At 37.9% G+C, this 26001-nt stretch overlaps 1 protein-coding gene across 4 annotated transcripts in view; it reads right to left on the bottom strand.

Moving 5' to 3' along the window:
• SBF2 (SET binding factor 2) overlaps positions 1 to 26001 on the bottom strand; it is a gene marked incomplete at both ends in the record, with an annotated part of 234361 nt that overhangs the window by 138172 nt on the left and 70188 nt on the right. The window lies entirely within an intron of this gene.

Here is a 26001-nt window from a genome sequence, read left to right as displayed (position 1 = left end):
GTAAGTCTAATGTAATTGATTCCAGGGCTTTAAAATGCATCTTAAAAATAAAGTATATTTAAATGATAGTTCTTCTTGTTGTGCTGAAACATTATTTGCAGGTCAAGCAATGTCGTAATTACCAGAAGGGACTGCTGAGCTGGGGAGGAAGCTCTCAATAGCAATCAATGCTAATAAATAGCTTCTATGGAAGTGTAAATCTGACTCGTGTCAGTGAAAATTCTTTCTAATCTAAAAATGGCCTTCAGAATAAAATATGCTTTCTAGATTTCATTCTTTACTAGTGGACAATTAGTGATTGTTAAGGAAAACATCTTAAGCAAAGTATACCCACTGGCTATACAGAGAATCTGTTTTCAAATTAACTGGAAGAAATTTATAAATATAGAGATTGAGGATAAAGACAACAAGGCAATGCAACGCTCCTCCTTGAAATTAAACAATGAATGAGTCTCAGTTTAGTTAAAATAAGGTAATAAATATTAGTGTAATACTTGAAATACAAACAGCACTGAGAAGAACTTTCCAAACTAGTATAAACGCAAGCTACTATCCAGTATGCTTGCCATCATAGTCTGGCCAGTAGGAAGAGAAAAATGTTTCCTTACCAACCAGATGCTATACACCAAAACAGACAAAAGCACCACTGTGAACATAATTCAAAGGTCATGTGCTTCTTCAGTAAACAGGAAAAAAACTCAGAAGTTTAAAAATGAACACACTCCCATATTGTTTCACTTATTTGCCAGAATTCTTGGAACCTGAACACAGCTTCTACCAATGACACTGAAAATTAAAAGGAATCAGACTGTCCAACTCACTGTTTATAGAATTAAGCCTTTAAGGGTGCTGAGTGCTTCAAATCCACTCCAGATTACAAGTGATTGCCTTAAAAATCTGGCAGAAATATCCAGAAGTTGAACTGAAGAATATGAAACAGAGATCTTACGGTCAAGGTGTTGAAATGACATTTTAAGCACTGCCTGAAACCACGGGTGTTCACTGAAGCAAAGCACTGTCTGTCAGTAACTCACACAGAATGCTTTCAAATCAAACAAGAAGTTAGGTTATAAGGTGATGTTAAGATAAATTAGTTACACATATCAGCACCGAATATACTGTATATAGCTTTCTGAAGTCTGTTGAAAAATTAAAGAAAATTGTCACAATCTCACCCAAGCACTGCATCACTTAAGATGAGGCTTAGTGTGAAAGTGAATACCTCATACTATTGCTATACTGAACAGTATTTACGTAGTATTCTAGTTTCATTACAGAAAAATGTTAGTAATTTGTATACTTATTATGGAATAAGCATATTATTTGACTTCTAAATCCATTGGACAGAAATTATCCATTTGCTGAACTGCAATTTAGAAGTTTATCATTTATCTCAGAGCTCGCACCCCAAGAGTAACCAAACAAAAACTCAAACCAGTGTTCTAGTTGGATCTGTTCGGCTACAGCCAGGAAGACTGCTCAGTCTGCAGTTTACATTGTTTTCTGTATCAACATTCCAGTCAGCTTTCCATCAGAAATCCATTACTTCTGATGGCACTACCAAAGTAGCAAGGGGAAAAGCTCATTCAGGAAGTTTACAACACGATACACTTTCTGCAAGTCATCTTTAGAAAGCATTTTTTGAAGAGATTGAACAGAAGATGACGTCCATGAAATACCACTACCGACCACTGCACTTAAATAACTAAACATCTTTAAAACACATTCTCACACTGTGTGTTTTCTCAAAACATATTTGTGCGCTTGTTTCTTCTTACAAAAAAAAAAATAATAATAATCAAAAACTATCCCAAAGCACATAAAATATAAAACAATTGAGCTCTATTAACAAGATTTGAATTAAAGATCCCAAAATGACTTTGGGATTTAAAATGTCTGACACAGCCAGCCACCTTCCATTTCAACTCTTCCACAAAATCTTTGATTCTCCCTTGGGTAACTTTGAGCCTGTAGGCTTTATTTACCTCCCAAGTAAACGTGTTTTGTTAGGTCATGCACTATCATCATCTTGTCTACAAGCCTCCCTGAAAATAAGAGACTATGTTCCGGACATTATGTGAAGGAATTTTGTTCCATCTGGACTTGCATGACCTAGCACCAGCTGCTGAGTATTTCACCATTTCACCATTCACTTATGTACGGAATTTTGGCACAGGGAATTTTCTTTTTCAGATGCATACCTCTACTTAAAACAAAACAATTACAATGCCTATCGGCAAAACAAAAAAGCAGTGTTATGAAGCTGCAAATCTGCGGAAATTCTTGAAGCTTGGGGGTTATCTCTAAATGTAAACAGAATACAAAACATACATTAAATTTTATAACATCTTCCAGACTTTCAACATCTTGTCTCTAACAAACTGCATATTTATCCTTAGCCTACTCTACAATGAAACTAATGCACATACAGTATACTCTGAATTTCCAGGTGAAAAGCCCTTTCAAGATATCGTAAGCCAGCACTATACAAGACTCTGGTGGTCAACTGTAAACAATTAAATTCTCTTGTTACAAGAAAAAAAGAAGTGCTTTCAATCATCAAAGAAATGAAGAGGACTGGAATGCACTGGAATACAGAGTTGCCCAAGATGAACTTTAACAATATTTACCTCATGGCACCCCTGAAATGCTGCAATCTGCTTCCAGCATCTCCCACTAAAACTTAGGAAACCGACTTTGATTTATTTCATTAATTCCAGACTTTCTAACTTATGACAGCAAAGAGATGAGAGGAGAGTGTGAATATGCAGTGTTCACTTGAAATCAAGGAACTTTTTTCATCTCAGGAAAGCAAAAAGACACATTCGGATGCTTGCACGTGCTGACATTGCTGGATGCTAACCCTCTCTTATTCTCTCAAAGCTGAAATTGGTTAAACACTTGGGAAATTCCATTAGAAACAGCAGGAAGGTTGCTCGTGAATACTGATGACAGAACTGTCCAAATAGAGTTGCAGGTGAGTAATCCTTCGTCTCCCTCTATGTGGGAGGTGCTGTTCCCATACACTGTGGATATTTCTGCCCCAGGTATCTCCTTTTCAGCCAATTTTAAAATACACATCAAAAAGGAAAGATCCTCAGCCACATTATCGGTCTCCCAAAGCCTGAAGAGGTCTCTCAATGTCACTAACGTGCACAAGTAGCAGTGGAGGTATTTCATAATTTGAAATCCAGACTGAAACAAGCCTCAGTGATCATATGGCTCAAGTTTGCCATAGAGACCCTGTATCAAAAGTCCAGCAAAACAAAGAAAGTCAACATGCGTGAACATCTCAACTAAAACAGCTAGCTAATTCTCCAAAGTCACAGAGATAGAGAAGTTTTTTATTGAAATTCAGCAAGGACTAGTTTAACCTCCCCACATTCAGGATCACAGACTGATTGCATGGGGAAGGGACCTCTGGTTCAACCACAGAGTTAGCAGCAAACCTGCCATGCTACTGCTTTGTTTGCATCTCCTCATGTCCTGGGACTGGGCACCTCTGAAGAGTCTGGCTCCATCCCCTCTGCAGCCTCCCTGCAGCTAATTAGAGACACTGATAAGATCCTCCCCTCTGCTCCAAGTTGAACAGCCCCAGGTCTCTCAACTTTCCCTCATATGTGAGATGCACCAGACTAGTAAATGTATAAGCCAATCTATGAATATACATGGAATAAATTTGTTTCAAGTTCACCACTTTGTTTTTTAAACCTCTTAATACTGTGTGACTTTTAAACACCTTTCCTTAGTGAACTGCCATGTTGAAAAAGCCAAATGTAAAATGCACTTCTGCAAGGACTGTGTATCTAAGCTTGTTTTCTAAAATAACAAAATGACCTAGAAAATTACAACCACCAAGAAACTAGCTTCCTTTTCTGCCTTCACTAAATATCCCCATCCCAGAGGCTTATTCAAAAAGATCTGTCAAACAATCTTCTGTTTCTGAACAAAACGAACCTGGACTACAGTGATTTAAGAATAACTTCATTGTATACTAATGCCTTGATGGGATTAATTCTGATATGGTGAATGGAATTTTCTTCTGGGAATGAACTTCTAGCTACTCTGTTCTAATCATGGATAGGTAAAATTAAAATGCTTGTGTAAATAAGGAGAATTTGCACGTTTATTTTTTTTAAACTGCACTTCTTCATTGTTTTCAAGCCAAGGGAGACCCTTGGACTTTTTTTTATCCCCCCCCTGACAAAAAAAAAAAAAAAAAAAAAAAAAGTTCCCATGCTCAGTGTTACCAGAAACAGTGAGAGAGAGACAACCATGGATGGGAATCAGAAACTTTTAGTGAAGTGTCAAACCAAATACAAATATGTTAGGTGTCTGTAAGAAGTACTTTATGCAAGAGATTTTTTTTTTTTTTTTTTTTGCATACATTTTAAAATCCATCAAAAAGTTCAAAAGCCATGAATCTGAACTCTCAAGACTTGTAGCTGAGGGTAACACATGACCTTCCTTCAAAATTTCTCATACAGTCAACATACTTGTCAGTCAGCTAGAATTGCTGCCAGGATGCTAAACAATCAACATAAAAACAGAAAACACAATTTCAGTGCAGCAATAAATTCACCTGAGTAATGATTTCAGTAAATTATACTTCCATCTGAAGAATACAGGTCTACAGCAAATGAAATGTTTGGTTATGAGACAACCAAGAAAGCAGAGTTGGAAAGTATCTAATATTTAAAGTATTTCTGAAGCAACAATGAAAGAAGAACACTGAAGAAAGAATATCAAAATCCTAGAAATTCATTCTCTGTATTGAAGGCTCAAATTTTAATTTTCAGATGAAATAGATTAAGAAATATCTCTGTCCTTACTCAACAACCAGTAGTCAGGAGTGGTTTCTAACCTGCACTGGGACACGTCTTTATGACAACAATTAACTTGTTTGTTGTGTGGTTTTTTTCTTGTTAGTATTAACTACTGTGTATGTAGTTAAAGAGACTTCTGTACCTGAAGAATATAAGCCTAGGAAATTACCTTCAAATCAGAAACATAAATGAGCTTTTTATAGACATTTACTCTATCAGCCAGGCACAAAAAAATCTTTGCCTAATGCAGTTTTTCTCTCCCTCTTTCCTCTGCCTTCATCTTTCCTCTCTTCCTTTAAGCAGCAGTAGCATTGTGTTGCAACAGTAGCCATAACCTCTTTCAAATTCTTAATGACTTCCCAAGTGATTTTCTAGATAATGCTATAAACTATCTTTCAAAAGACTTCCAGCACGTACAAGTATAATTAGTGCACTGGTTGACTGTTTTAAAGAAAGTACAGTGAGATAATTAATGTGCATCACTCAACAATTACAACCAACATGTAGTTAAGTATTTATATGAACATAAATTTTGATGATTAAAACTTGATGTTTTAATGTTTAACTGTTCCTCCAGAGCAACTGGTCAACATCCTATCAAATATTACTGCAATACTATGTGTCTTGCTTATCTTATTTTTACATCTCACACCTGCACAGTCAGATATTTAACCACACCATTAATACCAGCCTTGCTATTAGGAATGCATTTGAAGATGCATTCTGTTGTTTACTAGCAGTTGTAATGAACTGTGAGCAGGCTTGGGTTTACACTCTTGCATTTGTGATAATTCTTTAGAATATGCCCATCAGCAACATTTCAAGAGAAGGTCTGTGTATGTAACAAAACGGTAATATAAAGTATATTAAATACAACATCTATCTGAATTGACAGAGAGCTAGCCATAAGAAGGGCTGTGTCTGATGAAGCAAAATACACTTACTGATTTCAGAGAGATGCCATCCGTCTCCAGATGACAAAATGAAGAACAGGATATCTTGAAATATGTAAATAAATCAAGAAGTCTGAATTTGGTCCTAATACAAACAGTAGAAGTTAGAAAAAACATATAGTTTAAAAAAAAAAAAAAGGGTAATAATCCTCTAGAAATTGTGTAGGCAAATATATAGTGCCATCTGCCTCTGTGAATTGTTATAACTGTTCTGGACATCAGACTACAAGGCAAAATTAATCTATACCTTACCCTCCCCTGTTATTTCATTTTCACATCCAAATACTGCTAACCCAGTGTGCATTCAAGATTTTTCACATAGATGAGCCTTACTCCAAGCAGCCTTCTGCCAGCTTTGCTCAGAGATAACGCACAACACCAACAAAAGAAAGCCAGTCTGCCCACTGAACTCTTACAGGAAGGAATGCAAAGCCCAGAGAAAGGTGTATGGGACAGCTCGCATGAGCAAATGGCTTTTCGAAAATCCAGGGGATTTTAAGTGGGCTGGCAGCCAATTATGCAACATAAGCACCTCTACCCACGTGAGCACTAGAAAGCCCGAAAAGAGAGCACAGCCTAGAACTCAGCACCTTGCCAAACACGCACTCACATCAATCACTGCCACTCACAGCCGACCTTAAGGAAGTTGCAGAAAAGGAGATACGTATTTTTGTACATTCTGTTGGTCGTTCCGGGAATTTAACAATACTTCTTACATGCTTCGTGTTACAGCTTCCCATTTTGGGTTACAATCAATTTCCCCTTTTGTGTGTGTGTTTCTACAAAGAAAGAGAAGGGAAAGTATACAGACAGGAAAACATGGCTAAAATCTTACAAAGAAACAACTTTACATGTGAGTGAAAGCCTAGATAGACTAGGACCTGAAATATATTCAAAAGGTTTCCTAGATTGCAAGATGAATGTATCCCATTAAAACAACAGATTTCTGTGCATTGACTCCTACTGAATTTTACAGTTCCATAGACTTAAAGAAGAAAAGTATCAAAAGCCCTTCCTGCTAGTACTCTCCCCAAGATTAAATTAGAATACATCACCATCTGCAGCAGCATGAAAAGACAGTCAAAAAGTTTGGTGCTTTCCATGGAGTCTCAGCTTCCTGTTCAGGAAAATGGAACCAGTCCAAGGCCATGCCCGTCCTCTCTTCCCGTGAAGCCAAGTTCTGTGTTACAGTCAGTGAGCTCCATGGATGGACAGCATTGCAGGTGTGCCTCCTGTGAGTACACTAAGAGAAATACCTACACCAGAGTTGGGCTGGCAAAAGCTCTGGTATAAAGAATAAGGCCAATCTGTGCCAATGCACGTACTGTCACAGGAACTCATGGCCTGCCAGCAGAACACAGTCTTGATGAACGAACTGCATTTCCTCTAGGTAGGCTGGCATAACGAAGCAGTCTTTAGGGAAGATAACAACAGATTCCAAAATCTGTCAGTATGATTCTTCAGAGAGGACTGGCACTGACAAAGCCTGTACTTGTAAGCATCTATCTACCTCTCGTGCCCACTTTGACTCCTTTTCAGCATTTCTCCTTTGCATTCTTGGACAGACATATTGGATTTGAGTTCTGAGCAATCTCCAGTTGTATGTTTTCCATTTTTCATCACACGATTATTAAAGCTGAGTAAAATTAAACATTCAAAGTTCTATTTAAAATCTTACATCTATAAAATGGGAGCACTCTTATTTCAGTTACTGGAAGAAAAAAATAAATAAAAGCAGGGGAATATAAAAACCTCTGATAAAATTCAACATTTTCAGATGGACCAGCTCAAGTAACCTGCATGTAAATAGAGTGATTTGAGGAGCTCTCTGCCACTTAATATTCCACAAGCTTTTCAAAAGGAGACCACAGATATGATTTCTATGCTTTAAAAGGGTAACAAAAATGTCAACGGTATAGTCTCGTTTAGTACAACAGTGAACTTAAGTAAGGGTACTCTGAAGTGGTAGCAGAGACAAAAATCAAACAGAATGAAATCAAACAGAATAGTGGGAGACGTGGAGGTTAGCGGCTGTCTTGGTCAGAATGACCATGAAATGATAGAGTTCTTGATTCTCGATGGAGCCAGGAGAGGGAACAGCAAAACTGCTACCTTGAACTTCTGGAGGGCGGACTTTGAATTGTTCAGAAGACTAGTAGGGGAAGTCCCCTGGGATTCAGTCTTAGAGAATAAAGGCTGGTCGCTCTTCAAGAAGGAAGTCTTAAAGGCACAGGAGCAAAGCGTCCCCCCTGAGCCACAAAATGAGCTGGCGGGGAAGAAGACCTGACATGGATGAATAGGGAGCTATTCTTGAGGCTCCAGGAGAAAAACAGAATCTACCTCCTGTGGAAGAAGAGACAGGCAACTCAGAAAGAATACAATGAAGTTGTTAAGATGTGCAGAGAGAAAATCAGAAAGGGGGAAGCCCAGCTTGAACTCAAACTGGCCGCTGGGGAAAAAAGGAACAAAGAACTCTTTTACAAATATATCAACAGTAAGAGAAGGACCAAGGAGAATCTCCATTCTTCACTGGATGAGGCTGGGAATGCAACCACTGTGGATAAGGAAAAGGCAGAGGTTCTGAAAGCCTTCTTTATGTCTGTCTTTAAAAGTCACACCAGTTATCCTCAGAGGACTCCAGTCTCCGACACGGTAGTCTCGGCTCAGAGCAGACCAAAAGACTGTCACAAGTCCATGTCGGATGAGATTCACCTGAGAGTGCTGAGGGAAGTGGCAGAGATGATAGCCGAGCCGCTTTCCATCATCCATCAGAGCTCCTTGTTGACTGGTGAGGTCCAAGAGGATTGGAGGCTTGCCAACAAGACTGCCATCTACAGGAAGGGTTGTAAGGAGGATCCGGAGAACTACAGGCCTGTTAGCCTGACCTCAGTGCCAGGGAAGATTATGGAGCAGATTGCCTTGAGGGAGATCACGCAGCATGTGCGGGACAACTGGGGGATCAGGCCTAGCAGCACGGGTTTACGAAAGGCAGGTCCAGCTTGACCAAGCTGATCTCCTTCTATGATGCGTGACCCGTCTGGGGGATGAGAGAAAGGCTGTTGATGTAGTCTACCTAGACTTCAGCAAAGCCTTTGACACTGTCTCCCAGATCTTGATCTAACATTATGCAGCAGTATTTTTATAACTGAGTCAAATCATATAGGAAGTTTACTGCTAAAGACCATTAGTGACTCAAAAATTAATAGCATAATTACTGCCCCTGGAGGCATTCAAGAAACATTTAGATGTTGTACTGAAGGACGTGATTTAGTGGGAAATATTGGCAGTAGGTGGAAGGATGACCTCGGAGGTCTTTTCCAACCCTGGTGATTCTACGATTCTGTGATTCTAATATTAGGAAGATGAATTATTATTAAACTAATGAGAAACAAAACTAAAAAAAAAACCAAACTCCAAACCTAGGTATTTTAGCAGAATGAAACAGAAGGCAGTGGCTCTCCTTTTATTTATTTTTTCCAACTTAAGCCATTACTTATAGGTTACAACTGGAAGACAGTTGTAGAAGGCACCACCTCAAGGAAACATTAGCTAATTCCCAGTCCTCCTTTCAGCTAATAAATCCACATCTCTTCTCATGTGTCAAAACTGGGAAGTCACAGAATTGCTAAGAAAATCACATGAGAACGTTGTGTAGAGAATGCTGAAGATAGTTTTCCAAATACAATAAACTATGAACTAGGGCAAGAAAACAAGTATCGCACTGTGAAGTTTAATAATACAAGGTTACAAAATCTGACAACTCTCAGCTGTGATCTCAAAGATTCTGATTTCAAATCTTAAAGAGATCTCAGCTTTTTCATTTTTTCTTTTTTTTTTCCCCTAAAGAGAGCCAAAAAACACTTCATAGAGAGCTAGATGTTTGACATCTAGCTCTCTATGAAGTATAGAGTATAGAGTTACATGTAGATAAGCTGTTTACTTGTAAGAAGACTCCAGATAAAAATGTTCCCAGATCCAGCATATTACAAGATCCAGAAGTTATCATCATAATAATTCAAAATAATAAGAAAAATTGGAACAGTTTATTGCAATAAGATCACCACAACTGGAGTCTGAGTTCATCAAGTAAAAAATTAAAAAAAAATAAAATTAAAAGAATTCTGAAACATTCTTCTTTATTTCAGTTTTGCAAGACATTATTCAACCCCTGTGTGACAGAGTAAGTCAGCACAGACCACTGAGGTGGTCCATTTGACCTGGAAATCTGTAATACAAGTGCTCTTCCTTATCTTTTTCCTTTTTAGGGCCCAGATGACCTCACAATAGTTGAAGCTCTACAGTATATGATTATAATCAAATCTCATACTTCAGAGCTTTGACCATTCATGCATAGAGATTTAGACAGAATTTCCACCTGAGTACTTAATTGGACATCTAAGTTTTTGTGAGAGAGCCAACAGTGGAGATCTAGCTCATCACGGGGCACGCAGGTGCTGCAGAAAATTCTGGCTGACCTGTCTTGCTTCAAAAACTAAATGTCAGGTGCCAAACCAAAAGCTGAGAAGGAATTTTCTACCATTTCAAGCTGACAGGGATTTCTGTAATTATTCTTTTCCTTTGTGGTGTATGGCACATCAGTATCATCAGGGCAACTGCTTCCCTTAAGCTCAGGAGATGCTCTGGCCTCATCCTCATCTCAAAAACACTCAATCAACTGATTTGATGAATCAGTTCATCAAATCAGTTCATCAAACTGATGAAAAAAACAACATATAGTCTTTCTGTGAAGCCAGAAAGAACGACAGAGAAGCCTTAAAAAAGAAACAGATAAACTTTAAAAAGAGTAAGTTTTGTTTTTTATGAACATTATACTCAAAACGTCATGTCATTCTATATTGTAAAACTTGATACTTATAAAGTTCTGAGTAGGACTGGCTACAAAGGCTTAAATAATTTTCACGTGAGTGGTAGGGATTGGTAATGCTATCACAGCTTGATAATTTAATAGAAAATGTTTGGTCAGATTCAACACTTGTTAAATATTCCAATGCTTGAAAATGCCAGTGATTGTTAATCAATTAAAATTCCAAGGCTAAGAGAACTGAAATGTGTAAGCTGCTTACATCACAGCTAGGGAAACAAAAACCAACCAGCCAAATGAAAAACAACAACAACAAAACCCACACATTTATGTCCCAAAATAGCTTGCAGGTGCACAGAAAATACCCCAAATAAGCACGCTTGCACATTTCAATTGTATGCAAGCATTCTTTGCAGCAACAGGCTGCCCAGAAAAGGCTTCTCTTCTTTCTTTACCAGTGCGGTAATCCCAGCCTCCTGCATCCAAAGGCACCTACAGTGCCCTTAAATTCCATTCAAAATGAACATCACTGATCAGCATCAATTACATATCGCCTCACAAAACACGGGCAGTTGAAATAGAAACTATATCTTTTTCATGCAAAACTGCACAAGAGGTGAGAACTATAGGTCATTATAATAATAAACATAGTAAAAAGTTGTTGTCAAAGAATTAGTACATAATAGTAGCTGCTACTGAATAGCAGGAATTGATAAATGTAAAATTAAATGTTAACGTATGCTCTCTTATCAAAAAGATTAAAGAAATAACGTGATTCTTTTTCAAAACTAATCAGATGTTTATACACTCCTCTATATAAAAATAGAAACATTGGTCAACCGTGGGGGGTTCCCTCCTATTGTCCCATAAGTATACAGAGGAAATAGAAATATTTCAAGCCATCTGTAATGTCTTACATTCTTTGAATAAATGAAAGAGCCAAAACACTTAACAGTACGGAATTTTATTCCAAATTATACCCAAGAGGAAGCCATCTGCAGGAAAAATAAAAAGGAAAAATAAATAAAAATAATAAAAAAAAAGAAAAACACCACATCACTAGCAACATGCTTGACTTGGACACTTGGACATCACTTGAGCAATACAGCTATCCAAAAGGACAGCATGTTCTTTTAAAAGAATGACTACTTATTCTTTCATGATATAAGCAACATGAAAATTACCTGAAAATTCTGGGGCTTTTTTAACCCACTATGAATGGATTATACAGTGCCTCAGCAATATACTGAACTAGTTGTTGGTTCTTCTGTTTCTCCCCCCAGTTAATATAAAATATTACCATATTGGCAAAATCTCTCTCTAAGATGACAGTGAAACTGAAGTTACTCTCAGGCAAGCAAATCATGGCTGCTGTGTCCAAGCTTTGAAGGTGACTGAAATACAAAGCCTGACCTGACCTGAGTAGCTCAGCAGTGACACCTACAAGCCTATCAACGTGTGAAACCCCTGCTTCAGGCAAAAGGAGATGACAGGAAACATCTCCATAAAGAAATAATAACATAGCTTTGCTATGCACTCACACTAAGGCTAACATTCAATACATAACAAAGTTTATAACTGCTACTGTAAAACCTACGTCGGTAGGAAGATGACCGTGTCATGTGCCAAAGATCTCAGACATGACGGTCTTGTCTGAACAGCAAGGGCTGCAAAGCTGCCTGCACAAGTATTAGAGAATTCATCATTCTGTCTCAGGAGTAATGATACAAGAAGAGCAGAAATATCTTGCTCTACACAACGTTTCCTGATGCATCAGTGTTTCCTAGATTCCTAAGTCTTCAAAATATGAAACAGATCATGCTTAAAAAAATATGAAAAATATTTGCTGTAAACTCCAAACAAATTATGTGAAATTTTGAAAATAACTATGCAGTACTAGAAAAAAAATGAGAAAAATAGTATACAGGTTTTGACAATGTGTGGGTTACATTAAAAAAAAAACAAACCAAAACAAAACAAAAAAACTGTAGTAAAAAAGCAAGAAAATCCCCTTTCAGTTGCATACCAGGAAACATGTGTTGACCCATGACATTTCAAAAGCTAACAACTTTGTTCTAAACCCAGTCTAGGACAGCACAAAAGAAACACAATTTTTCAAAGTATTTGGAGATTGAAGCACCCTTTAAAAACAACGCTGAATTTTTCTGCTACTTTTAAGTTTGCAAGTCAATATCATGCAAATTTGCAAACACATTTTCTTAAGAAAATGTGTAACAGGCAGTAGATAATACTTCAACACATTTGGCCCAAACAAATAAGTTCATATTAGGGTGTGGATAAAATTTTTAAACTACGCATTGATTTTATTCAAACCAAAAATAGATATCAATGGACAGAAGCCTGACTTTTTCAATAAGCAGTACTCCTACCCCACACATTTTCTTAATAATCTCTATTTTTTTCTTCTCAAAAAAGTGGTCAGGCAGTGGGACAGACTGCCCATGGAGGTGGTTGACTCACCATCCCTGGAGATGATCAAGAAAAGTGGAGATGTGACATGAAAGGGACATGGTTTAGTGGGAAATCTTGTTGGTAGATGGACGGTTGGACTGGATGACCTTGGGGGTCATTTCTAACCTTGGAGGTTCTATGAGTCTATGATTTTCTTACATACTTTAACCTCAGCAACTTGAGAGCACTGGTTGTGCACAGACAAAGTGCTACATGCAGGCCTACAAATTCCTGTAAGTAGTCATCAAATTACTGTATTCTATTTCATAAACTACATTTCACTTCAAACACAAAAAGAACTCTCCACACAAAGACAGAACTATGCTCTAATTTCTTTATAATTCAACTCAAATCTTGACTATATAAATGTCAGCCTGGAAGTTAGTTGTCCTAATTTCTTCTTTTGTTAAGCTTTGCCAAAGGCTAGGAAATAAATAAATGTAATTTCAAAAAAGAACCAGCTTCTCTTATTAGCACTGCTGTGAAAAAACTCCTGCTGGCAATGCTGGTATGAAAGACTGAAGCTTATATTTTCAGAGATGGTCCAGGCTGATATAACAAAGAGCGAAAATATTTGTGTACTGACAGTACCAACTAGATGACACTAATTATAGTTTTATACTGACTTCTTTTTTTTAATCATTAACCTGGATCCAAACAACAGACATTCAAGAATTGTCCTGTGCTCATATATTGAAAGTTCTCACTAGGTTCAACAAATGAAAATATGAGGCCCTGCACCTGGAGAGGAATTTCTAAAAAGCAAACTACTTAAGTGAATTGAATTATTACTGTCCAGTGGTTTTTCATTAAAGATTTGGTTTAACTTTCTGTTCCCCCTTCAAATCTGGAAATAAATCCATTAGAACAAATACAGACAGGTTTACATGAAAGACTAGTGAAAATGCTCACAGCCTTATGCATGAAATTACTTCCATCTACTAAGCTGCCTAAACAGTAAACTCTCTTCTCATAACTGAACCTGTCTATAAACCCAACAGTTTGTCTGTATTACTACAGTACAACTCACATATATTAACCATGTTGCCCAATATGTCTGTATTGAAAAAAAACCTGGAAACAAAATGAGAACAAGAGAAAAGTGACTTAAGCAGTGGATATAGAAAAGGAGAACATACCACAAGTGCTCATTGACTCGTGCTCTTCATTTGCAAACCACAAGTTATACAGTATCTCCAAGTCACAGAAATTGCCATCAAAGGTTCAAACATAATGACCAAGCTGTCAAACTATGTACTGCCAGTAACAGGACTGACGTCCGTATGCCCTCAATTCACCAACTGATTCAGACATTTTATGGTTCAAAACCAGAGCTATAACAACCACAGTAGGGAGAGGGAAAATATCAACAAAAAGATATCATTTATTTCATTATTGTTAAGCCGAGAGACATTAACTATATACCATGATATATTGGCACTTCGGAGTAAGGGCTGAATGTATAAACATGTTTATAGACTGAGTGGCAGACCAAAATTTGAATCATTATCCACAGAGTCTATTTCAATTGGGCTTCCCACCAGAATCCAGGAAAATGTAATTTTCTGCCCTAACTGACCACCTACTCTTCCGGTCACTCAGTGACTCGCAGCTTTTTGACCCATTCTTTACTTATCCCTAATTCTAAAACCTTGTTTTTATCTTACAGCTCTTCCCTTATGGCTTCCAAGATACAATTTTCATTTACATACTACTGATGAGTACATGGTTTGAGATCCCACATCCCATGATCTCCCTACTGAAGAACTAAAGTCTACAATTTCATCTGATCTCGTTGAACCATTGCTTTTTTCTTGCTCCCATTACATAACGTACTTTGTAGGACCTTTTCTTGGGTTCTCTCTTACACTTTGGTGGCATGGTTTCAAAAATTCTAGACCAAAAATTTAACAACCCAAACTGTGGACCAAGAATTTAACATCTCCTTACATGACCTCTTACAGATGTTTTTCCCCCACGCCACTTTTCTTTAATATTTTTCATATTTCACCAGACACTTAATAGGAACATACTTTTACAGTGCTGGTATTCATTTTCCTCAATAGTTCAACATACAATCAAGTAGGACTTTGGCCTTCTCATCTCTGAGCTATCCTCCTACAAAACATGCAGCAGGTTTTAATTCTAGTTTACTCAATCAGAATATACTTTAACTTATTATTCTCCCTAACAGCACTGCAAGAAGTCTTAAAGCATTCTTAGTGAGGTAAAAAAAAAAAAAAAAAAAAAATGCACTGCTACTTTGCAATTCTTTTCTCATTACTCATCTTACCTTTGAACCTCTGTTTATCACTGTAAATTAACAGCTGCAGCACACAATTTCATTTGGGACTGTACAAAGATCTTTTCCCTAAATCTAAACTTCACAGTGGAACAGAGTTGTGCTGTTTCTTCATGCAGCCATTTGTACAGCTATAGAACTTTATTTCACTACCATTTGCAGTCCGGCTCCACCTGACTTTTAACAATGCTCACTTTACCCATGCCTCTGTGGTGGCCCACTCATAAAGATAAACATTTTACTTTTGAAACTTGGTGCTTATTTCCCGCCCAAGAGAAAATTTCAAGAGGAATTTTAAAGCTAGACATTGCACTTAATCACAGAAAAGCTGCTAAATAAACATAAGCAGAATGTCATTAGAGAAAACAGGGGATTGCACTCCTATGTTTGCACGGAGAGGCAGACTTTGGTTTTATTCTCACTGAAAGCTGCCCGTATCAATACTTCCCCAAAACCACGACAAGAGAGCAATACTGTAGCCATGACTCATCCCCAAGAAAACCATCCACTTTTCTCTCTCCCATTGTGAATTTTTACTTTACCTTGCATATCTCAACTATCCTGCCTTAGACAGTCTCAGAGATGAACAATTCCTAGGTAGAATGTACAAATCTTATAAAAATGAAATCGGTGGAAGGCCAAAAGAGAATTTCAGGCCTTGCTTCCAAACTATACTCTGTGGTCTTATTCTTTAATGCAAAATCATGGCAACGAGGAGGAAAATAAGTGCTAGATAATTTGGTTTTACAGTTTTAGATTATATGACTAAGGTTCTTAAGGACATCACAAATTAAAAAAATCCATGTCCCATCTCAAACTGATAGAACCAAGCGATTAACACTGAGCCCTTCTGTAACCCCATCTTCATGGAAATGGCACAGCAATATCTCACTTGTTGGCCCCCTGCCTGAGGCACTGACCGCACCCTCTGACCGTAATCAGAGTGAGCACAACTTCTGGAACGACGTGACGACATTTGAACAATCTAGGCGTTCTACTTCTGGGGCGACTGTGTGTTTAGTAAGGTGTATTTCTGTTTAACTAAAAGCACATTTACATTTTAAAGAACGCTTGCTTCATGTTTTGGATGAAATAAACTTAGTATCTTCATTAGTATCTTTAGTTTCAGTTGACTTCCTACTTTGCTGTCTTAGTGGCAACAAATGTAGGTTAACTAAGGATTTCCCCTGCCACTGAGAATGTGGCATAGTCTATCATATGCATTCATAGCTACCAGTGCAATGTCAGCAGAGCATGTTTTACAATACATAAGAGAAAAAACATAGCTCTACTTTCTCCATACCAAGATAGATACATTTCTGCATGATTTTACAAATTCCTAGCTATGATAATGTTTAGTAATGCTAGTTACTAAATTTCTTTATAGTTGAAACTTAGATCATTCTTTCTATTTTATTAATATTTTGGTCCATCTGCTCCCTGATGTCAAAACCAATATACTACTCTCCTTTTCTTCTTACCTTTTTGTCTTCGGTGGCTTTAAAATAGCTGCAAAGACAGCTCATGTAGCACATCAAGTTATGCTTGCAGAAAAAAGTAAAAAGTACAGTACAGAGCAACAAAAATCATCATAATAATTTTTTTTTAAAGCAAGAACCTTGTCCTGCTTATGCTATACTAAAAGAACAGCAAATCATACAAATAACCACATTCATTTTCAAAACATTTAAATTAATATAAACAAAGCAGTTGAGAATCTTTTCACTGATTGGTTTTTTTAGAGTTTCTACTTCACAGATCACAGAATGTAGAAACTCTAGCTGAAAAGGAAATCACAAACTTGCACTTATGTGACTTATATTTGCCTTAAATAAAAATATGTCCATCTGTAAATGGTAGCTTACAACTCAGTATTTTGCAACATGAGTAACGAGATGGAAAACAAATGCTACAAAAACAAAACTTGGATCATATCCTTCTGTTTCTACAACACATCGCTCTTGCTAACATCTGTACAATAACTACATGAACAAGTGCAAGGCAGGTTTAATGATGTCTTTCCCATAATTTGATGCCAATAGTCATAATTTTTAAAAAGTAACATCTTTAAGATGTACATAAAAAGAAATACTGACTCAATTTTTTCACATTATATACAGCATTTTCACTGATCAACTTCACATGTCACCAACTTGTCTCACTACTTAGATGCAGCAAAAGTTATTTTCACTTGCTCTAATGCCTCACACTATAATCATTTCAGAACCTTCCCCCCCATCCTCAGCCTTCAAACGTTCAAAATACGTCTCAGGAGGCAATATAATGCTGAACTGCATACTTAAAGTCTTTCAGCACATCAGTGAGACATCCAAAAGTAGAGAATTATTTCAAAACTAATATTTCCACACCAACATGGAAATTGCATCCCAAATGCCAGAAAGCAGAGAAAAAACTGGACTAACACTTCCCATTCCTCAAAAGAAATGCTGGGAGTGGGAAATCACTTGATATCCACGAATAAGTGGCTACAGTCACTTCTTAAGAACCTAGTAGAATGATTTTATGGAAATGAGCAAATTCAGAAGGAATATAAAAATGACTTCAACATTCCTTGCTGCACAACAAAATTTTGAATGTTATTAGCAAATTCACAGAATCATAGAATCAACAAGGTTGGAAAAGACTTTCAAGATCATCCAGTCCAACCATCCACTCATCACCAGTAGTTCTCACTAAACCATGCTCCTCACTACAAAATCCAAACGTTCCTTGAACACCTCCAGGGTCAGTGATTCCACTACCTCCCTGGGCACCCATCCCAGTGCCTGACCATTCTCTCAGAGAAGTACTGTTTCCTAACATCCAACCTGAATCTCCCCCTGTGCAGCTTGAAGCCATTCCCTCTAGTCCTATCACCAGTTACATGAGAGAAGAGGTTGGTCCCCAGCTCACTACCACCTGCCTTCAAGTAGTTATAGAGAGCAATGAGGTCTCCCCTGAGTCTCCTCTTCTCTAGACTGAACACTCCCAGCTCCTTCAGCTGTTCCTCATAAGGCCTGTGCTCCAGACCCCTCGCCAGTTTTGTTGCCCTTCTTTGAACCCGCTCCAGGGCCTCGATGTCTTTCTTGCAGAGAGGGGCCCAAAACTGGACGCAGTACTCAAGGTGCAGCCTCACCAGAGCTGAGTATAGGGGATAATCACTTCCCTGCTCCTGCTGGCAACACTGTTCCTGATGCAAGCCAGGCTGCCATTGGCTTTCTTGGCCACCTGGGCACACTGCTGGCTCATGTTCAGCCGAGCATCAATCAGTACCCCCAAATCCATTTCCTCTACATAGTCTTCCAGCCACTCTGCCCCAAGCCTGTAGTGCTGCCTGGGGGTAATTTCCCCACCTGTAGCTGGGTCATCTTAAATGACCAAAAGAAACTTCAGAAAATGGAAGAGAGGAAAAAACAGTGCGTATCATCTGTCACAAGAAGCACAATGAGTTGGACAGAAGGCATGGCATAACTCACCCTGAGCTTCCTACCCATAGCTGGGCAGCTCATATGGATTTTAGACATCCACACTGGGGCAGGAAAGCACTGAAGCTACACTCAGATCGCCTCTACATACGATTAATGTTATGAAGCTAGGACTGCCTACAGATAAAACTAGAAAAAAAGGATACATAGATGGCCACATTTGACTGTGACATGACAGTGAGTGTTTGAAAAACAAAACAAAGAAAAACAGAAATCTTACAGTAATTAAATCTCTACATTTCTTCCTTTTAGAAACACTAGAAACTGGCAGCAAAAGTTTTTCTTGAACTTGGTCTTTAGATTCCTGGTCAACAGATGTTTTGCAACAAGCTGTTGACAATGAATATTCACGTTCCTACTGAAACCAACATGCTGAAGTTTGAAGAAAACAAAATATTGATTAGGACACTTCAGTACTCCAACTTTAGATTGCAACTTTTATCCTCTTGTTTAGCCCAAATAAACAACATGTCTTTAAACAATCAATTCAAACCTCAAAGATGACCATATCATCATTTTCTGTGGCAGTCAAACACATCACAATTATCAAATCAATAATTAAGTATTTTAGTACTAGCTGCATCCCACTTTTACATATATTTAACATGCAACCATATATTTATGATTGAAGATTTTTTTTTTTTTTTTTAATGCACCTTAAAGGCTCAAGTGGCTGAAATAATGTAGACAACATTTTCTCCCTATGTAACACAGCACAAAGGTTCCAAAAATTTTAGGCTACACAAGCAGACAGATGCATAGATAGGAATCAGTGTAAAGCCTTGAACAGCAGATATCCCAAACAGAAAGCTCTAGGCAGGTATTAGCATGAATGCATTTTAACTAAGAAAAAAATATTTCTCAAACAAAAATCAAGAAAAGTTTAGTGAGAGATTCCAGTTTCTGAGCTTCCTGGAATACAAGAGACTTATAAGAAATGCACAAGAATAAAAATGGAAAGACATGCCAAAAATGAGTCAGGAACAAATCGCCAAAATTGTTGAAAACTCTCAAGTTTTGCAATGCCAGGCATTCAAAGACCCAGTACAATTTACACAAAAACTACATAATTGCAATTTATGAGTTTAAATGCAATTGAAAGGATTCATAAAGTTTGAAAGAAAAGATATTTTTAGCTGGCAAGCACTTTTTACAGGCTAACCATTTTTCTTTATCTTGCTCGTGAGACCTCTTTCTGATACAGCTTTGTGATACAAATACATTTGTTAATCATTATTATGAAGAAAAAGCAACAACAACATAGCATTTTTGTATTCTTAAAACAAATCATGCACATTAATACACTTATCAAATTTATTTTTTTTATGATTTCCAAATTCCAGTCCCATTAATAAACAGCTTATGTTGATAAATAAGCTGACTCCAACTAACTTGGCAGCATCTTTTAGATGAGAACTTTTTGTCATGAGGAACTTCAATGGATTTGTGTGCATTTCTGCTGTAGGAATGAGCACGTTATGAAATCCCAAGACACAATATGAAGTATAAAACAATTTTTAAAATTAGAATGTAGACAAAGAAATGCCAAAATTAGAACATGAACAAATACCTATGAGAAAACTGATTTGTCCACTTCTTGAAAACACAATACTTCGAATTCCATTCAAAATCCTGAAAACCCATAAACGCTTACTCTAATCTTCACAATGAATTTGGAGTTTCTCCATGAAGAGAATCAGCCAACCAGATGTGAATTCAATTGAGTACGTTCCTTTCCAAGCCCAAAAACAAGGCAAATACCCCTCCTTTTCCAGATCTCCTCAAGAAGGCTGATGTTTTCCACTTTGCACTCTGTTTAGTTGAAATTATTCCTGATCGATAACTCTTAACAACACACACCACAATCTGGGAAGTACTTTCAGACTGTCTTCTCAGTGGAACTAAATAATTTCAGTTCCAGAGAGACTATGATTAACCCAATCCCAGAGCAGCTTCCTGAGCCTGAATGCTGAGAAGTGAGTATGGGGGACTCTGTCTCACAGAGAATCAAGCTCAGATCTGAAGCTGACAAGCCCTGTGAGACTCCAGCTGATGAAGCAGAAACCACTGTGACAACTCCCACAGTGCATTTGCCTCTGCTCCTGACCTTGAAGTGCAGAATTCACAGCAGGCTCTAGGCAAGATCAGCCCTAGCACACTTCAACACAGATAGAAAAGAGTGGTACTGTTTTCTACACCATACTAGCATGGAAGCTGTATAGCAACATCTTGGCAAAATTCTGCCAAGGCACAGTTAATCTGCATCCCAAATGGTCAAAGCATGGACAAGCTCTGTGCAGGGAGCACAGTGATTCTTGCTACAAGTTAACGTGCAGCCCAGAAAAAGATTTTTACTGTTTCTCCTTTTATTTCTTTTCCTTTTGCTTTTTCCTCCCAGTTATGGACCAAATAACTAGATGCAAGTAAGAACGAGCAAGAATTGCTAGATTACTTTCCTAGGAGAGCAAAATAGGTCTTGCCACATTGAGAGCTGTGTATGCAGGCAGGTGTTTAACATAGCAATAAGTTTTTAACCACCTTTTTCATATATTGTAGGTAGCTTTATTAAGTGCCATTGAATATAAATCTGTTTTCAACAGTTGGAATTTTAATTACTTTGAGAAACCATCGAAATATGCCTTCTCCCACTTCTTCATTTTGCACATTAGAAAATGTGCATCATATGGATTCTTTCACGTTACATGCATGGCACCCTTTTGCACTTGCCTTTCAGGGAAATGCAACAATTCTGCTCCTAAAGAAAATGTCCTATTTATACCATCAGTCACTGAGGGCTCCACACAGAAGTAACCATTGGCAAAACTTCTAAGAAATGAAATGCAGACAGAAGAACACGAAGAACAAATCTCCATGCACACCTAGGTTATTTACAGTAACATTTACAGCAATCACAGAATCTCTTCTGTTGAAGATAAGTATAAGCAGTACAACAGCAGGTGAGAATCTGGCCTCTTTACCACCTTTGTTTCATGGAAAGCAGAAACAAACTGGCATGCCTGCCTCAGCATAGTTCAAATCTACAATTTCATTTTTCCATTATTCCATCTATAAAGATCACATTTCCATTATTTCAATTGCTACTCGGTAGAACCCTCCATCTCTGATAATGCAACCACTTAGTGCAGATGAGAGGATTCACATCTAAGCAAATGCTCAGCAAACTAGGAAGTTTCCAAGCTCACACACTAGGAGAGAGGGCAAGGACACATGTGGAGTCTTGACCACTAAAGGAGCCCAGGAGCAAAGACTCTCCCTGTTACAACTCCAGTCTCTGCCAGAAAATGCAGAAAAGCAGACTAGCCTGAAAGAAGCATCATTCCAACAGGGTCCAATTTCTTCAAAGTGCCCAACTGTATCACATTTCATCTCTTCAATCACAGATCTCAGTGATACCACTGAGAAGTCCTCTAGGCGCAAGAGCTGTAAACAACAGCATTTCCCAAGAACATTCTTCTCTTTTAAAACTGAAAAAATACCAACAAGAAAACAATCTCACTAACCGGGCACAGTCTAAGGTCTGTCAGATAGGCCATAGCCATGCTGTGCCTTCCCTAATAATATCTTCAGTGCTCTGCTATGGTAGTTCACAGACAAATTCTGGAAAACTGGCAAAAATTGAAAAGTTTCCTTCCTGTTAAGATTTAGAAAACACCAAACAGTACAATAGGTTTAACGAGCAACTGAGAAGTTATCCAGTCTTCCTGGAATTTTTCCTGAGGAGCTGAGGAATAAGCATTCTTCTCTTCTGAACGTTGGGAAAGCAGGTACTGGGATGGCAAGCGTCTCTTAAACACACACCTATCCTGTGTGCACTAATTTAGAAAGCTATTTTTATTGAGCCAGTATCAGTAGATGCGTGGACAAGCACTGAAAAGCACATCCATCTTCCAACGTTTTTTTTCCAGCAGCTACATTTGAAACATTCATTATTCATCGAAATGAACTTCAAGATGCAATATTCGCTAGGATTTTTTTGTTTGGATAGTAAGTACAATGAAACTTCACTTGGGATGAATCTCAGTCGATTACTGAAGCATAAAACCATCATGATAGACATTTACACTGACTAAGCATACTTCAGTCTTGCTGTAATCTTTATTACATTGTGCAACTTTTAAGTACACAGACTGGTTTGGTCAGAAGGGACCTCTGGAGGTCATCTGATCCAATCGCCCTGCTCCAGCAGGGAAACCCAGAGCAGGTTGCCTAGGACCAGAATCAAATGACTTCTGCATATCTCCAAGGAGGGAGATATGACAACCTGTCTGGGCAACCTGTGCCAGTGCTTGGTCCACCTGACAGTAAGGTTCTTGTGGGTTTTTTTGCTTTGTTTTGATGTTTCTTAAGACCTTGCCTGAATTTCATGAGGTTTCTCCCAGTCTACTCCTTTAGCCTGTTTAGGTTCTTTCACTTAGTTTGACATCATCTGCAACTCTGACTATGCAGCATGTGATCTCCAGGTCATCAATAAAGGCAAGTTCTTACAGAACTCCTGGTGTAACCATCCTCCAGATAGGGGCCCTCAAAACCAATGATTCAGGCAATTTTTCACCCATTTAATAGAATCCAGCCATTCAGATGATAAAATCTTAATTTGAAAAAAAGGATGATGTGGAAAAAAAGTATGTCAAAAGCATTGCAAAAACAAGGTTGATTGCTATTCATTGCCCTCCCTTATTCACAAGTCCAGCCACTTCACCACACAAGGCAATCAGTTCAGTCAAGCATGATTTACCCTTGATAAATCCATGTTGACTGTTTGCAGACACCATCTCCAGGTGCTTAAAAGTGCCTTCCCAGAAGATTTACTCCATGATTTTCCCTACAGACGAAGTGAGGCTGGCTGACTTGTAACTCATAGAACCATCTTTTTTGGATGGATTTAACACAAATCTTTCTCCAGTCAACAGCGATCTTCCCTGGCAATTTTCAGGTTTCAACGTGAGAGATTGAGATGTGGTCTAAATTACTGAAATCTATTTCTGACTAGATTTTACCATATACAGCAACATCAGACAGATGTTAAAGACCATAGTCCTGAAGTTTGTCTATCTACTTCAGTTTGTTCTCTTTTGGAAGGACAAATAAACGGGCTATATTTACAAAACAAATAAATTGAAAACAAAAGGTGGAATTAACTACCAAACATCTCTCTTTTACTAAAAAAGAAATACAACACACACCCAGTATGCAGATACGCAGGCAATGTGATACAAGAGACTGCATTCCAAACTAAATTTGTTTGTCTGTTTTGCAAAGAGCTCCATGGTACATGATAACACACAACTCTGAGGCAGTAAGCAATGTATATGCCAAAAATTATGCCACTGGCATGAACGTGCTAATCTGAGTGCCTCAAGCTACTGCAAATAGCTAGCCTGTACCAGGTAAAGTATAGTAGCAATTTAAACATTTGAACAGAGGTGCTATTCTTTTTTAATTACCAGGGCCATTTTTACTAATGGTCACTCTTGTCTGAAATTCACGCTATGAAAAAGGGATGAATTCATAAAAAGGATTAATAAACATTGATTTTGGTTTCTGTTACATAGCTGTAATACTTCAAAAAAACACCACAAGTATCAGCATACAGAGAGTTAATAAGATTCTCAGCTACAAGGGCAGTGAAAAGTGAAATTACACATATGGAGGCATATTCTCACATCCTAAATTTGTCAAGTGAATTGAAGCTAGTATATGAGCCCATCATTTGAACATTATTCAAAAAGCAACATTCCCAGTGACGCAACTGGAATTCATACGTTCACAAAACCATAAGGACATTAATGGCTATGCAGAAAATAAGCATTTTGTCTTCTAATGAAGACTGTAAGTCTTTACTACCTTGCTTTGTGTGTATGTGCATACAAGGATTTAGGAAGGCGTCTAAATGTAACCGGTCAGTATTCTTACAAGAGAAAAACATGCACCTCCTGCCTGCATGCTTGCCAGAAAAAAAGAAAAGAAAAGAAAAAAAGAGTCCTGAAAACACGTAGTTTCAGACAACTTTAGATTTTCTCTAACTAAGTCCAGGTGGCAATTCACAAAGGTTGATAATTTCTGCATGACTTAAATACATATACATATATAGAAATTCAATCCAGCTTTACAAGCAAAATAGTTTCTTTATCACACAAACAAACATAGTTCCTTGTACAATCTCAGCTAGATAATAAAATCGACACTAAAGTTTGGGATGGGCACAAGGAAACCATTCATCTGAACACATCTGCATATCACCATTGCTTTTGTACAGCTCAGATAGAAATGTTTACTGTTACATGCTTCACACTGTTAACAGCACATACAAGTTACTGTTTAGGCGTGTGCATTATATATACTGTTGTATTCAGACACTGTTGCCTAGAAGAATCTTATTGACTGCTATAATGAGGCCTGGAAAAGCCTTTTGGATTTTTATGGGTTTGCTGACTGGAAACGATAGGTCTTTCTGATTTATTCTGTTTTTAATTTGTAGCTTCTAGGACATTATCAAGCTGCCACAGACCTTTCTCCCTACAGAAAAGGCTTTTCTAACTACAAACGTTGGAAATGCCTGACCTCGTAGAAATGTTTAGTTTTGTGTGCAAAGAAGCGGGCCTAATTTCTTCAGGAAACTAGTGACAACATAAGAAAGGGAAGATGTACAGACAGGAACATAGGAAGCTGCTCAGAAAAGTTGCTTCCGTGAGAAACAGTGTCAAACAGCTCTGAGGTACTGAATGAATGGCACGGGCTCTCAGGGAGTCGAGAGAAAAATCTACAGCTCTTCAGAAGGGAAGGTAACAGACTACCACTGCTGAGTCCTCTATGTATAGAGTTGGTAACCTTAGAGCTCAACTGCAAATCTCTGCATTGGTTACCAGCTTGCTGGTTTTTAATCCAGGATACGCACAGTTTGTTCTTCAGAAAAACGAGCTCTACATGTCAGTCTGAGCTATACGTTAATCCAAGTTACGGAATGCGAGAAAGAACTGCCGAGTAACCTGCCTTCTAGGATATCACAGACAGCTATAGAGCACTGAATGTAGGCATTCATCAGTCTTGGTAACTGAAATAATGTCATTTATTCAACATTACCATCCCCGAGATCACCTGCATTCTGGGTTTCTCCAGAATG

Source organism: Tetrao urogallus, assembly GCF_951394365.1.
Source record: "Tetrao urogallus genome assembly, chromosome: 6".
NCBI lineage: Eukaryota > Metazoa > Chordata > Aves > Galliformes > Phasianidae > Tetrao > Tetrao urogallus.
This window is presented reverse-complemented; position numbering and strand designations above follow the sequence as displayed.